This window comes from Arachis hypogaea, unplaced genomic scaffold, assembly GCF_003086295.3.
Source record: "Arachis hypogaea cultivar Tifrunner unplaced genomic scaffold, arahy.Tifrunner.gnm2.J5K5 arahy.Tifrunner.gnm2.scaffold_22, whole genome shotgun sequence".
Taxonomy (NCBI): domain Eukaryota; kingdom Viridiplantae; phylum Streptophyta; class Magnoliopsida; order Fabales; family Fabaceae; genus Arachis; species Arachis hypogaea.
In genome coordinates, this window is record NW_027255450.1 from 1,524,014 (window position 1) to 1,539,531 (window position 15,518).

A 15,518-nucleotide genomic window follows, 5' to 3' on the forward strand; every position below is an offset into this window, starting at 1 on the left:
GCCTGGTAAGGCAAGCTACCTTCAGCATCGGTAAAATCCCTATCCATAATAAATAGGAAAAATGGTGGGGAAGGAGGCCCCCACTTCAATGGAAAGGGGAGAATCGCCGTTTCACAGCCGCTCCTCTACAACAAACTACCTTTCGCCCAACATGATCACGAACGAAGACAGAGAATTGCGTAGATAGAAGGACGAAACCAACCCACTTGTCCTGATCGGAACGATTGAAGAAAGAAAGAGAAGGCCCCTTTCGCTTATCCATTCCGCGGGGCATCGTCGGAGAACAATGTCGGGGACAGGGTGAGAACCTTCCGTTGGTTACGCCCTTTAAGTATTGGTTCTTTCTTAGCTTAGATAGATATGGAGATAGATCCAGATAGAGATCTATATCAATATATCTATCGATAGATAGAAAGATAGATATATTGAGAAATGGATATGGATCTGGTTTCAAGATCTATGAACAAGAGAGATCCCTAAATATCCATTTGATAAAAGTCAACAATGGGGCGGAGCCGGCTGAAGGAAGGGCGTTAGAGCTTACTAATAATATAGGGTTTCTTTCATCTTTCAGCTTGATTGGAATCGATTCTATGATTGAATAGCAGAAGTGCTACTTAGTAGTAGAAACTCGGAGAGACAGACAGAGAGGGGACTCAATCATACCTGCTAACTCCTAGGATGATAAGTAGGTCCTTTGTTTTTGACAGGAATAGTTCCAGCCTTTGTAGCCCCTCGGGAGAGTGAGTCTACTTAGCGAACTGGCAGGACGCGGAGATCGATTGATCAATACGAATCTCGAGAGTGGATGGTTGCTCCGTTATATGCATGCGCCCCCTTGTCCCGGAGGCTCTCCGGCCGAGGAGGGGCTTGCTATCGTAACCCTTTCTCCCGGTGTATGTGAAAAAGAGTGACGAACCTTTTTTTGTTCGGTCATAGGTTGGTGTCCAAAGAACGAGAGTCGGCTTCCTTAACTTTAGTCCTTTGTTCCTCAGTAGCTCAGTGGTAGAGCGGTCGGCTGTTAACTGACTGGTCGTAGGTTCAAATCCTACTTGGGGAGAATTTGGAGTTCTTGCTTTTCTGACCTAGCGACCAATGTAATTTGTAGCCTTCCCCTTTGTTTCTAAACTAGCAGAATCGTGGGACATCCAAAGTGGGAAGTTTCTTGTTGGTTTTTTTCTATTTCTTACTCCCTAAGAATTTTTCTTGGAACTTGGTTCGTTCAATTCTTAGGGAGAAGAAGGATCCACTGGGAAGATTTGAGTAGTATCTTCATTAGCCGGAAGGAATTTGTCTCCACTAGCGTCATTCGAAGAACGAACAAAAGGGGGTTACTGTTTAGGTAGGATAGATGGATGTAGTCCAATGGCTAAAGCTCTGCCTGCTTCTTGTGGACTGAACTCTCTTTAGGTTCCGAGTTGTTTTTGGGTAGGATGGTCGAATTTTTCTTCGCCACTAGTGGCAACGAAGTTCTTGGTAATTAACAAGGGGGAAGGAAGATCTCCACTCATTTCATCCATTCAGTGCCTGCGGTGAGGCGCAACCCACAACAAACAAAGGGAAAGTTTGCTTGCTGTAGCCCTTTTTTGTAGACTAGGCTTGATAAGCTAAGCTATTTAAGCTCGAGAAGGGTAGGCTTGCAGCTTCGCCAGAAGCTACTAGGGGGGAGCTGTCGTAGAAGCTTTGCCCTTTGTACAGAGATTGTTATGAACTGACTAAATGACTAGCGGAACGCTAGCTAAGCTATAAATAGTATAAGTTCCCTTCAATCAAATCAATAAGCTTTTTTTAGGCCTCCTTCTTAGAACCATTGAGGGGGGCCTCGGCCCAGGAAGGGGAGAGTGGCCGAGTGGTCAAAAGCGACAGACTGTAAATCTGTTGAAGTTTTCTACGTAGGTTCGAATCCTGCCTCTCCCACTTGTTTGTTGTAGACTCAGAGAAGAGAAAGGAGGCATTCGTCAGCGCAGGAAGGCCCGATTTCTTCTTGTCAATGCGAAGCTCCTTTTTTTTTGCCGTGCCGTGAAGTCAATTGTATCGTATGTTAGTTAGAGAGGTTGGCGAACTACTATGATCTATAGATTCCCCAGATATATCCAATCCCAACGAGAATAGAAGCGAGCCGCTTCCGTTGTAGTCGTCGTAGTCTTTTAGCTTATGTAGTGGTCGGCCTTCCTACACGCACGCGCCCGCCAGAATGCCTCCTTGGTTCCGGACGAAGCCAAGCCGATACATACGATAGGCGAAGGCCATTTCATAGCGCCTGGGAACGCAAGTTTGATCGAGGATTGGGAGGAGAGGTGGAATGGAAGAAAAGGCTCGGGATGGATTTTGGAGTCTTTGTGCGAGCCGTATGCGGTGAGAGTCGCACGTACGGTAACGAGGGGGGTTCGCGTCTATACGTGTAGTGTGGTGGTTGGGCCTACCCACCCTATTTGTTCCATGATCTATGGGTCTACTGGAGCTACCCACTTCGATCAATTAGCCAAGATTTTGACCGGATACGAAATCACTGGTGCTCGATCTAGTGGTATTTATATGGGGATTCTATCTATCGCTGTAGGATCCCTATTCAAGATCACTGCAGTTCCTTTTCGGGCGGCTGTAGAACGGACGGCCGCCCATAGGTGGTAGGTTAGGGTGGGTGGTACCGCTCAGATTGCGGCCAATCTTCCTAACCGCGCGCGGGCCGGGCTTAGAGCGCGTGAAACTCATCACTATCTCGTAAGGGCGTTGAGACCATAGCATGTTAAACGAAAGCGTCGCTTTCTCTGTAGTGTTTTCACACAGCTGCCCGCCTAGAAGAGCCACTCGCTCCGTAGTGTTGTCATACAAGATAAGCACGCAGCCCGCCAGCTGGCCGGGCGAATCGAAGTTATCTTCCGGTCAACTGTCCACCCAGTCAAGTGCAAAAAACACAGTAGAATCACGCAACGCACGCTGCTGGTGTGCTTCCTGCCCGCGAGGAAAGAAGAGCGACAAGGTTTAGTTCAGATTTGACTGTTTGCAGCATGGGAGCGGATTACCCAAAAAATCCCTGGGAACAATGAAAAAAAAGATATCTCGGTAACGAAAACCATAGGGGGCTGTATTGGCGAGATCCAACGGTGAACAGCTGTCCAAAAGAAAAACCGCCTGGAAGTCCGAGGACCTTTAGTACCCTTTCCCCGAACCAGCAGCCTTTGCGCCAAGCAAGACCGCCCTTGTCCTTTCTCCATTCCGCCTCCTTCTTAGCTTTGTTCCAATAGAGTCTAAGGCAAAGCAAAAGTAAGTGGGTTCGTATGCCTACTTTACCTACTTGACGAAAGGGAACGAACTTAGTTTCGTTTCCGGGTTTATGGACTCCTTCCTTTTTCTTTTTTTTTTTTTTATGTCGTGACGCTTTGGTTACCGGCAAACGCTTCCAAAGGCGACCCTCTCGAGTTTCCGGCTGTTTCCTAGATTGAAGTAGCCTTTCTTTCGTCGCCCTACCAAACGAAAGAAGTCACTATCAAACAGCTCGCCCTACTGAAGTACCAAAGGTGCGCTCCGCCCGGTGACTAAGAAAGAAATTGGTTTGTGCTTTGAAGTGATGAGGTCGCAAAGAGGGGGGCTCCTATTGACTAAAGGTTGGTTCTTCGGTTTCCTTTAGAATGAAAGTCGCTATGAAGCCCCTACTACTTATACTGACTTTGTTTGATTAAATAAAAAGGCGAACCCCAACAAAACAAGTCGTATGGGGTGGGGTGCTTGTGGTAAGCTGCCTTGGATATGAGTATGAGGAATTCCTACAAAATGGCAAAGTCCGGTATTTGACGAAGGAAGATATATCTATCAATAGATAGGATTTAGTGTTCGATATAGGGGATAGGATCCATCTGCTCTTTTTCTCTCTCCATTTTTTTTTAGCGTTATATCTGATCTGCTCTCTCTAAAAAAAATGGGGATTTAGGATACATAGAAATCTAAGGGGTGTCTATTCTATTCCTCTTTAGAGTAGAGAAAAAAAAAGATAGCTGAACGAGATATCTTTTTTCTATCTATCATTGATTCAATCTATGAATCAAGTCGAAAGACTTCTTTGGGTTCCCCGAAGCCCCGAATGGATTGTGGATCGTTTCTGCCAACGAAATGAACGCGGAGCCCGTTCCGAATGCTTCTCCGATCGGGAAGTTCTCGCGAAGAGAATAAGATGCTGCTCCCCCTCCCTCTGTCTTTTCTCGCTTTGCTAATCTTCCCTTCTAACGCGGGCCGGGCGGCGGCGGGCGCGGGAGGAAGAAACCTAAGAGCGTCTTCTCTCTCTTAGGTTTCTTTTTTTTTTCAGTGCAACACAGGCTTTTTGTCATCCCTGCAGCTTTCCAGATTTTGTATTGAACGTATGGCGTAGCTAGGATCTTCCAATCTTGAGCCTATCCTATGTTCAAACCAACCAAACCCACCCCCTATTTGAATAAGGCTGGAAAGAATGCCCGCCAAGTTCAGATAAGGGAATGCTTCCCCCAACCATTAAAGGAAAGGCTCGACGAAGGGAGATGCGGCGGGGGAAGGAAAACGCTTTCGGAGATCGAGATTCATTTTGTTTTTCATCGAAAACGAAGAAGGCCGAGGATGGCCTACGGTGCGTGTTATCTGAAGGGAACACGCTTTTTCGACCGCGGTGGTATGCCTGCATTTCTAGGCGGGCCCTCTCCTCGTTCTGCCCGCAGGCCCATTGGGATAGCAGCCTTCGGGCTTTGCCTGCCCTTGATATATCGGCCCGGGAAAGCGCTGGCAACAACAGAAAGGAAGGGGTCCATGTAGCTGCTGCGTCCGCCCCCTTCTTAGCCCCATTGACTAAGAAGGGGCTGCAGGTTCGGCATCTACTAAAAAAGAAAGAATCCACTTGAGATAACCACGCCTCTGCTAGGCAGCGTGTGGAATGGCCAAGAGCGGACCTTTTTGGATATATAATCCAAGTGGAGAGTGGGGTTACGGGAACAGCCGTCTGATGGAAAACCACTTTCACGTTCGGTTCAGAGAGCACTTTTTTTCGTCGAGAAATCTTCGTTCCCTTTCGTGTGAATTCCCCTGCGGCGAATTCAAAACTGTTGGGGCCCCATCTCTCGAGCCCCGAAGAAAACCCCTCCCCTTCAGACTCCATATCCCTCCCTTTTGACTCTATATATGTGGGCACCTGATATCTATGAGGGTTCACCCATCCCGGTTACAGCATTCCTTTCTATTGCGCCTAAAATTTCTATTTTTGCTAATATTTCACGTGTTTCTATTTATGGTTCCTATGGAGCTACATTGCAACAAATCTTCTGTTTCTGCAGCATTGCTTCTATGATTTTAGGAGCACTGGCCGCCATGGCCCAAACGAAAGTCAAAAGACCTCTAGCTCATAGTTCAATTGGACATGTAGGTTATATTCGTACTGGTTTCTCATGTGGAACCATAGAAGGAATTCAATCACTACTAATTGGTATCTTAATTTATGCATTAATGACGATAGATGCATTCGCCATAGTTTTAGCATTACGGCAAACCCGTGTAAAATATATAGCGGATTTGGGCGCTATAGCCAAAACGAATCCTATTTCGGCTATTACCTTCTCCATTACTATGTTCTCATACGCAGGAATACCCCCGTTAGCCGGCTTTTATAGCAAATTCTATTTGTTCTTCGCCGCTTTGGGTTGTGGGGCTTACTTCCTAGCCCCAGTGGGAGTAGTGACTAGCGTTATAGGTTGTTGGGCGGCCGGAAGGTTGCCACGAGTAAGTAAGTAAGTTTGGGGGACCGAAGTCCCTTTCGATGACCTGGCACCGGACACGTAGCTTACCGAATCAGTTGCGACACCGATGGGAATGCATGCTACGAAAGATAGGGTAGAGTCTGATACATCAACCGTCTACTCAATATCCTTGTACGAGTCCACAATCACTACACGAGATGAACCTTGGTTTGGTGAATTGAAGTTGGCCTTAGGTGTAAAAGGACTCCCAGTTACTGCGCGCGATCGTATACTGAGGTGCTCCCCGCCGGTTGTTGGAACGACGCGAGCCGGGCCTCCATTCAGAAAGATGAAGGGTCCAAACAAAGGTCAAAATAGGGGGTTACAAATGCCCCATCTCATTGGGGGCGGAAAACGAATCGACATCTCGATGTGATACAGCCTTTTCCATTTTAGTTGGGAAAGAACGGCGAAGTCCATCCGAACCGTCCAATGAAGAATAAGAGGAGAGCAAAGCGCCAATGGCGCGCGAAGCGCATGCGAAACAGGCACGGAGAAAAATAAGTGTGGAGGATAAGCAGCCGAGCTCATTCCCTTCGCTTCCTGGGCCCCAAGCAGTGCAGTCTTTCCTGGCCAAATCCTTGATTGGGGGCTTCTTGCTGCGCTACTTAACTATAGAAAGACTTTTTTTCTAGTCATATATATTAATAGAAAGATAGATCCATCCATCTATCCTATCCGATTTAGATTTATATAAGAAAGAATTTTTTTCATTCAACGTTTGATTCAAAGAACTGCGCTAAGCCCCCCCCCCCCCCCCCCCGCTCATGAAAAGGCTCTGCTGCAATGGATGGCAGAGGGTCCGTAGTATCCAAAGCACTGGAGTGGTCCAGTAGCCGGGAAGGGGCCTAGAAGTGCCTACTACTACACCACACTACACTCGGCTCTACACATTTACAGAGCTAACCCCTGTCCAGTCCCTGGCAGAGTGAAGGGGGCTTCCGTCCTTTTTCCCTATCCCCTCGCTTTGCTATAAAAGCAGGCTAACGGGGCCTTACTTATTCAGGGGGGAGTGGAGCCCCGAGAAGCACTGTATAGAGGAAGATCCTCGGCCCCTCCTCATTCTCTACAGGGTTCCAAACCTTTCTTCAACATAGGTGACAACGAGCGGGGCAGAGATGGAAGAGATCGAACACGAGAATAAGAAGCAAGCTCGCCTTCCTTTTTGATCATTTTGATAGAGAGGGATGGAGAAAGTGGACAAAACGGAGTAGCATTTCCCAGTCGAAAAGAGATGGGTTCTCGTCTTGCATTTCTCATCGAACAAATACAGAAAAAGAATCATATTGAAAAACGTTCCTAACCCACCAACCCCTTCCTTCGTAGAGCCGTGTATTGTAAGTGATCCGAACCTGCCCGGAGCGAGTCTCCCATAGAGGCAAGTGAAGTTGGTGAGCCGTATGATGGGCAACTATCTCCTGCGGTTCGGAGAGGACTCAGCTGTTAGTTAGTACCCCCTTTCGGGGTGGACCTTTCACTCTATTTTATTATATACGCTTAGCGAAAAGAATGTTTTTTGATACACCTAGGACATGGATTTTATATGAACCAATGGATCGTGACAAGTCGTTACTACTAGCAATGACTTCGTCTTTCATTACTTCATCCTTTCCATATCCCTCCCCCTTGTTCTCAGTTACTCATCAAATGGCACTCAGTTCATATCTTTAAGTTCGATCATTGACAAGGTTCAAAGAAAGGGTAGGAAGAGAATAAAAGAAGAAAACAACCCCGGTAATCGAGTTAACAGCCTTCAGTCCCACTGAACTCGCTTTAGCGAACGACTTAGAGCTATTAGCTTCTCTTAGAGATCCTCTCTCTCCAGAAGCAAACTTACTTAAACCAACTCAAAACCTTATAAGAAAGGAAATGGTTCAGGCAACATTCTCTCCAATCTCTCCCCAGTGATGTTGATGATGGGCTTTGATGCAAGTAGCTCGATTGAAATTGAGGTTCTTAAGGGAAGGCGCGAAGCCTGTTTGAAACTCCCTTTATAAATAACCTTCGCTTTGGTTTATGCCATTTGAGAAGTCATTGTCGAAAGTTGAAAGCTAGAGATTGCTTATTACTCTTAGAAAAACTTATCCTATCTGCTTGTTCATAGCCGAGCTTCACTCCTAACCTTCCCTACTTAAGGATCGAATGCCGCTCGTAAACTCGCCCCTCTCTCTTCAGGTTCTTAAGGGTATCTTTTTTTTTATCCCTTAGGGCATCAAGACCCGGAGTTTCACTCAGTCCCCCTCCCTAAATCTGTCATCCTTTACTCCCGAGTTAGCTTCTCTTCTGCTTCCTGTCCTCTCTAAGAGTACCTTCTAACCTGGAAGAACAGGGGGAGTTCCCCACCGCTACTCTAACAGCTGCCTATTCTCCCCCCTCGGGGAACTGAACTCGCTCCACTCCAGAACAATGCCATGACCCGGTCGAGAGCCTGGAATGCAGATTCCTTCAAAGAGAAAGAGAGAGTGTGTATTCCCGGCATCAATGCAATCACTTCCTGGTCCGAGAACAAGAGCAATTCTTCTTGGTCCCACCAAAGCATGAGCAGTCGACTCAACAAAGGGGATATTTTTACTCAAACGAATTCCGTCTATTGTCATATATGACCTTCCTCCAACAGATTCAATTGCATCGTTTATTCCTATTCCGGTAAAACTAGCTGCTGACTTAATATAGGATGTAGGATGCCGAGAAAGAGCTCTTTTCGGGGTGGAAATAGAGGCAAATGAATGCCGTGGTTTGTTATTTATTTATAATTGAACAAAAGCGAGGAGAAAACAAGTCGATCTAAGTCTTTTTTAACGCCCGTAATGCAGCTAAAAATGGAAGATCGAACAAGCGTAACGAAAGAAAAGAACCCTGGGATTCCATTCTCTTCCCCGTGAACTGACTATTGAATCAACTCCTCCGGGCTATTCCCTAGGCTGATCTTCCCCGGGCACTTCACTCCTCTTTCTATTGTTCTTGTTACAAGCCCTTCAGCCTAAGAAGAAGAAGCTAGCATTGGCAGAAATGCAAGCCAGTAGGATAGGGTAGCAGGAAGCTAGAGAAGGTCTATCTAGTAGGAAATTACAGGGGACTTTGTTAGGAAAGCACGACCAGAGAATGAGAAGTTCGAAAGTCTGATTATTAGATTCTTACGATTTCTCTTTTGTTGATAGAAGCCCGACCGGAGACAGATAATCCGTTGAATTGCCTCTAGGGCCAAAGAGAACGACATATAGCTTTTTCGCTCTTCCAGTAGATGAACCGGGAAGAAGGATGACGGCACTGTAGAAATGACGTAAGTGATAGGCAGTTTCCTTTCTCTATTGATAAAGCGGGAAATGAGCTCTACAATAAGTGCACCGAAAGGGGGCCTGAGAGCTAGAAATAGGTTACGCAAGCAGCAAGTAGGCTTATTGGAATACCAGCCGTTCCTGCAGACAGATAAGCCGGAGCTAGTGTACATAGTCGGGTTATTAAGTTAGCGCTAAGATCCGGAGGAATTGAATTTTCTACTTGATCTGGGAACTGACTATTGAATCCAATCCGAAGTCGGAAAGAAGTTAGTCTATTGTGTTACGAAAGCCGTAACTAATAACTACCAATAGGAGGTAGCCCATATCTCTAAGAATCTCTTCCTAATCCCAGGGGAAGAACTTCAAAAACCCCTTCACAATTGGAACTTCGAACTACCGTAACTCCTAATAAATCCAATAAGCCTGGGTGGGGCAAAAGCCCGGGATTCAATGCAACTAGTCAACAAGGTTAGCTTCAAGGTCTAGTGTATATAATAGGAAGTCTGACAGGGGAAATGGAATCAGATCCTTTAGCTGCGAACTGAGCCTCAAGTAAGGCATCTTAGAGCCGTAAAGAAGTCATTATAACTCCTTATAAAGACCTTACTGCTTCTTTAAAGTCCCTGGTAGAGTCTAGCATTCCCATTCTTCGGCGGCTTTATTTGCGTAAATAAGGAAGGGCATATCCAAAGAAAGGGACGCCTTTTAAGTTAAGCTAGGAAAAAAGGAAATGGCAAAGGGTCTTTTTCGTCTTTATAATGTATAGAATTTAGTTAGGATTAGACTTTTTAAGCATCGAAGGCGGGACTCTTTTCCTAGATAGGGATGGTCTAATTCAAATCACGCCAAGAGAGGTTTAATCTTCTCCCGTATCTATATAACATTTGAATTTCTCTTCTATTTCAGTCTGAAATAATACGGAATGTCCGAAGCTCTTTTGAACTGTTTGGTCGATATAACTTCCCACGTTTTGACTTTTATGGGGTTAACATACATTCCACTGGTTACTCTGATTATTTATCGTGCAGTGCGCCTCAGAGGCCTCAATGCAGAGAATATGGCCGACAGGCTTATGGATCTCTGCTTTGATACGCTTAGAGAGCAAATTGAGAAAGAAATTGATCGATGCCTAAAGCTTTATTTTGGTCCCGACTTTATTCTTCCGGAAGGGAAGACACTTAGAGACATATCCTTCTTTGTTAGTGATTACGAGAATTTCGACGAGCTTTTGGCTATTCTTCAGAATCTTTCAGAAAGAGGGATTAATAGTTTAGAATTTCTTCAGATTCTACAGCTTTTTTTATGGTTGAATTTGCCAGCGGTGTGAAAGGAATAGCGTTGAATCTTGAGAATGAGAATGTCGGAATTGGAAATCCCTTGACTTCGTTTATGCCCTTATGTTATGGCCCTTATGCAGTAAAGAAAGTGAGGCGGGCTAAGATTCCATTCGAAGTAACGTAACAGGATTCGATGTTGCACCATCTTCCACTCTTCTCGGGATCCGGAGTCTTTCGAGAAAAGGTCCCATCCTTCAATCTCATGATTGGGTTGACCTGGTCGAACTATCTGAAGTGGAGAAGGAAAGAAGAGCAAAAAAAAGGGGGCTTGAGTGGACAAAGCCTTCAACTTCCGTCCCACTTCTCTATCTGTCAAATCCCCTTTCTACCTAGGTGTAACCTTTGAGAATCCGTCTTCCTAGAAATGCCTCAACCTTCGATCTGAAACCCTTCGACTTCGATCGGCCTAAGAAGGAGGATCGTGGTCTTATTATCCTCCCGTCTCTGGAACTACAGGAAGGCTACGCCCCTTTCTGGGTGAGCGCCTCTTGGCATATTCGACTTAACTCCGAAACCCCTCAACTCATGAACTGACGGCTGGCTTGAAGAAAGACCTTCCAGGAGCTCTACATCACCCTATATATGATATGGGATTGATTGAGCCGGCATTCATGCTAATTCAATGTGGGCATTCCTACGCACATACCATACATAGACAAATGAGCGGCTACCACATACGAAAGATTGAATAAAAGATCGAAGAGAAGGCCAATTTTAAGAAAGACCGACGACTTGTGTATTGATTTCCTACTATTAATTCCGCTCGGGATCCTATTCTGGGATCCCAGCGCTCCATACGCTTACTAAAAGATCTCATTTCTTCATTCTCATACTCAAAAACGGCAACTCCAAGAACGACAGATACATTCTAAAAAGAAAGAACTCCATCCGATCCCTATCTTTTATGCCGATCTCAGCAAGCAGTACCGGAAAAAAAGGAGTGAAGGTTAGCAGACTTGGTTGCCTGCCACGGGCCCCTTTGAAACCAACTAAGTCAAGCTCAATTACACAAAGCTAAAGGTCAAAAGAATAAGGATTAAGTTAGTGTTCAGTGAGCTCGAGATAGCTGAGTTTAACGGTCGGGCGAGAGGAAAGGACACCCGGTACAGTCTTTTTTTTGCCTCAGCCCCCAAAGCACACCACACCTGAAAAAACTTACTTTACTTACTATAGCTTCCTTATTGGTGAAATCAAAAATTTCGTAAGAAAACAAAGACCTGAGAAGGCGAAAGAAATAGAAAAAGCTGCCCAAGTCTTGTCTTGGTCTTGTGTTCATTAATGTCCCCCAATCCCATGTCTTTCTTGGTTGGACCAACCCAACCGGTGATTTACAATTCCAACAAGTCTCTCTTTTTTTGGGGGGAGCAGAGCACGTTTACAAACAAAGAAATATATCATGAATGAGCAGGCCTTAGTTCTCTATGGACATCCCTTTGTTAGGTAGGGCCAGTGATGTCCAATTTATGCTATCGGATACTATGTCTTTAGACAGTCTATCAAGTACCTCTTCCACTAGGTCAGATGCTGAAAGCGCTCCACCTGACTTTGAGGGGGGACTTAATCGAATCTCTAATGAATACACTAAGTGGGTGAGGAGAAGCGGGAGGCAATTACCTCCCGAATGGACGATGCCCGACCTTGTTCGGGCTGTTATTGGAGACGATCGGATTGCCCTCTGTATGCCGGGCTTTCTGACAAATGACTATTATGATGTCATGTTACATGGCCAAAATGCTTGGTTATGCGAACAGATTTTGAACTTTATAGATCTCATCAACTATGTCTTCTAGTTCCGAAAATGTGAAAAAAAAGTTTTTCGAGAAAAGGTCCCATCCTTCAATCTCATGATTGGGTCGACCAGGCCAGATCATGAGTGAATAGAAAATCGAAAACGTACATAGCTGTTCCAGCTGAAATACTAGGAATAATTCTACCACTTCTACTAGGAGTAGCCTTATTAGTGCTAGCGGAACGTAAAGTAATGGCTTTCGTGCAACGTCGAAAGGGTCCTGATGTAGTGGGATCGTTCGGATTGTTACAATCTCTAGCAGATGGTTTGAAATTGATTCTAAAAGAACCTATTTCACCAAGTAGTGCTAATTTCTCCCTTTTTAGAATGGCTCCAGTGGCTACATTTATGTTAAGTCTGGTCGCTCGGGCCGTTGTACCTTTTGATTATGGTATGGTATTGTCAGATTCGAACATAGGGCTACTTTATTTGTTTGCCATATCTTCGTTAGGTGTTTATGGAATTATTACAGCAGGTTGGTCTAGTAATTAGGGGGCGGCCGTTCGGTCGCCTATGAGACTAGGACCCATAGGTCAAAAATGGGTTAGTGCCGCAGGTGTTGAACGATCTACTCTACACAGGTGTGGGCTTACAGGGCTAGGGCTCATAAACCCTTTCTTTCATTCAAAAAGAGGCCCTGGCTTCTTAATACTACCAGCTTTCCGGGCCGGGATCAATAGATAAGTGGAAGTCATAAAAAAGAGATCTTTCTCTTCGCACCTAAGATCAAGAGGAAGGGTAGCTTGTCAAGCTGGCCTCTAAAAAATATATATATTATTCTTTTAATATCATATCTTATATATATTTTAAGATTCACTGTCTTTTAACCAGCTGTTCTTCTTTGTCAACGCTACTAAGGACCTATGGGTTAGCCTACTATACCCTACTAATGTATTGTATAGTAGGGTGGGTATAGTAGGCGAGCGAGTTAACGAAGACGCTTAGGCTAATAGATAAGAGAGCGCTCACCCAGAAAGGGGCGTAGCCTTCATTCTACTACGCTACGCAAAGGTTACGAAGTCACTTAGCTCGACGTTAGGAGAGTAAAGGGGGAAGGCCATACCCACATAGAAGAACCGCTGTTCGCTTACTTTCTAAGGTCTAACCTTTCGCTCCCCTACTGAAAAGGGGCACAAAGCCGCTTTGCACCACTGATAGACTACTTAAGATTCAATTCAAACCTACTTAGTTTCGCAAGCCTTTGTCATTGTAAGTCAACTAAGTAGGGCCTGAGGCCCCCTGCGAATCCGTAAATCTGAGGAGCATGCCGCAACACAACAAAAGGATGGTCACCGCTGCATTTCATTATTTCCGGAAGGGAAAAAAGACAAGTACCCCCATCATGGTGAACCTCTCCTTGTGATCGGGATGAGGTAGATGCCTCCCAGCTGGGGGGCGGATCGAATCGGAGTTTCCTTAGGTAGCCACCGACCCACAGTTATCCTTAAACTTCCGTGCTTGGTGGAGAAGAAGCGAACAAAGGTACGCTCGCTTGCTGTCTTGTTCTCTGCCGCGAACTGGGATCGCTCGCCAGCTAGGTCAGATTGGAGCAAGAATTTATGAGAACATATTACCCTTCCTCGGGGACAAGGGACGGAACGACCTCTCGATCTGCTTACTGCAGCCCAGGAAGAAAAACGTCGTCTAGGCGTTCCTTGTTGCTCCGATCTCCCCGACGCCTAGGACGTTGTCTGGGCCAAGAGCCATAGTTAATTGCTGTTTCCATTTGGTTGTTTTTTTCTTGTTGTTGATACCGGCAAGACCCAGCCAGATGATGTCTGCTGGTTGGTAGTAAGAGGACTCGTAGTACCCGCATACCCAAAAAAAAGGAGGCGCTAATTCCAAAAATTTCATTTGATTTAGTTTCTTACTCCCCCTTAGCAGCGGGAAAGGGGTCTATCTATCTGCCTAGCTTTGGTAGATTTCCCCCAACGCAATCCATATAAATTCCACGAATCCCTTGGTGGATAAGTCCGACGACTCAGCAGCAGTGCGGAATTGAGTTTCTCGTCTGGTGGATCTGATCTTTAGGGGGCAATACATACCAAAAGGTGCTTTAGTGATCTTTGATGATCTGAACAAGGAACTCTTTGTGTGGATCCATCTTGTTCTTATTCGCATTGTTCACCTTGGTCGGAAATCAGGGTGGTTGTTCTGCGCTTTTATTATATTTAAAGCAAGCAGCTTCATCCTTGATGATGGCCTATGGTGGTGATGAATTCGTTCATCCTGACAATGCGGTACCAGTTTCTCTCACTCGGTCCGGTTACCCTCGGATCATTCCGTCTCATCATAGGCGTATGATTCTGAAGAAGGATGAGAAAGCGGACATGCTGGTGAAGTTTTATTAAAAAAGATTCTCTCTGTCAAAGATCATTACTTTGGCAAAGAAGGTTGATAAATCAACGTTTTCTAGTAGAGTAGAACCCCACCCGATAATATTGACGAGGTGGTGGGGCTGGTTAGTTCGATTAAGGAGAACTTTAATCGACTTATCAGTCAGTCGCTATGCTCCCTGGATAAAACGTATACCCCTTGAACAAGGGTTACGGTTTGAACCAACCCGGAAAGCCTTGCCGACACATTCATTGACTAAAAGGGTGTGGGTTGGGAGAAGGAAACTTCCTTATCGTAAGATTCGGAACTTTCGCTCTTCATTCACATCGTTTTCTCATGAGTTGGGTGCTTTTCAATGGCTGTTGGTCGTTGGGCACTCACAGGGTACCCAATGGTCACATGCCTGCTTGTGGCCTCCCCGTATTCGTTACGCCTTTGATGTGAGGAATAAAACCTTCACACCCGAGGATTTGGATTGGTTTGAGCGCCGTATAAGATAAGGCCCTTTCTACCATCCTGCGACGATATGGGGATCCCCTCCCCCTTGTTGGAACAGGATGGCAAACCCCACCAGTCAGCCTTAGACTAAACTCCCTTGAATAACTACCTAATGGAGCTCTATCCCACATCTTATCGGTACCCTTGGTGACTCTTTCTTACGCCTTGTGACAATGATTCCTCCCTTACTATTATCACATGAGGGCCGTGTCACCAGAAGAAATTGCTTAAAAAAAAAGGCTTGCTCTTAGACTCGCTACAAAGACTCCCCTCTGACTTCCCTTCCCCACTGTGCTTTCTTTTAGTCTAAAACCCCATTTGTGTCAAGACTGGGGATGGGTTAGTCACTCGTCTAATGAAGGGATTTGAAGCTAGAGGAGAGCAAGGGAAGAGATCGAAGCTAAGCAGATCGCTTAGAGGCCTTTCTCCACAGGAGCATCATCCATCTTAGGGGTCAACCTCTGGCCTTGATTCAGGCGATTGACCCTTACCTTAGCAGCACTGTAATGATGGTTGAAGACGGATAGCA

The 15,518-nt window shown here is 45.6% G+C and overlaps 2 non-coding genes across 2 annotated transcripts; both read left to right on the forward strand.

Moving 5' to 3' along the window:
* The first annotated feature begins 988 nt into the window (after positions 1–988).
* On the forward strand, positions 989–1,060 carry TRNAN-GUU (transfer RNA asparagine (anticodon GUU)). Its single transcript has one exon. It is a non-coding gene; the product is annotated as a tRNA-Asn (tRNA).
* Positions 1,061–1,835: 775 nt separating this feature from the next.
* On the forward strand, positions 1,836–1,917 carry TRNAY-GUA (transfer RNA tyrosine (anticodon GUA)). Its single transcript has one exon. It is a non-coding gene; the product is annotated as a tRNA-Tyr (tRNA).
* Positions 1,918–15,518: the final 13,601 nt, after the last annotated feature.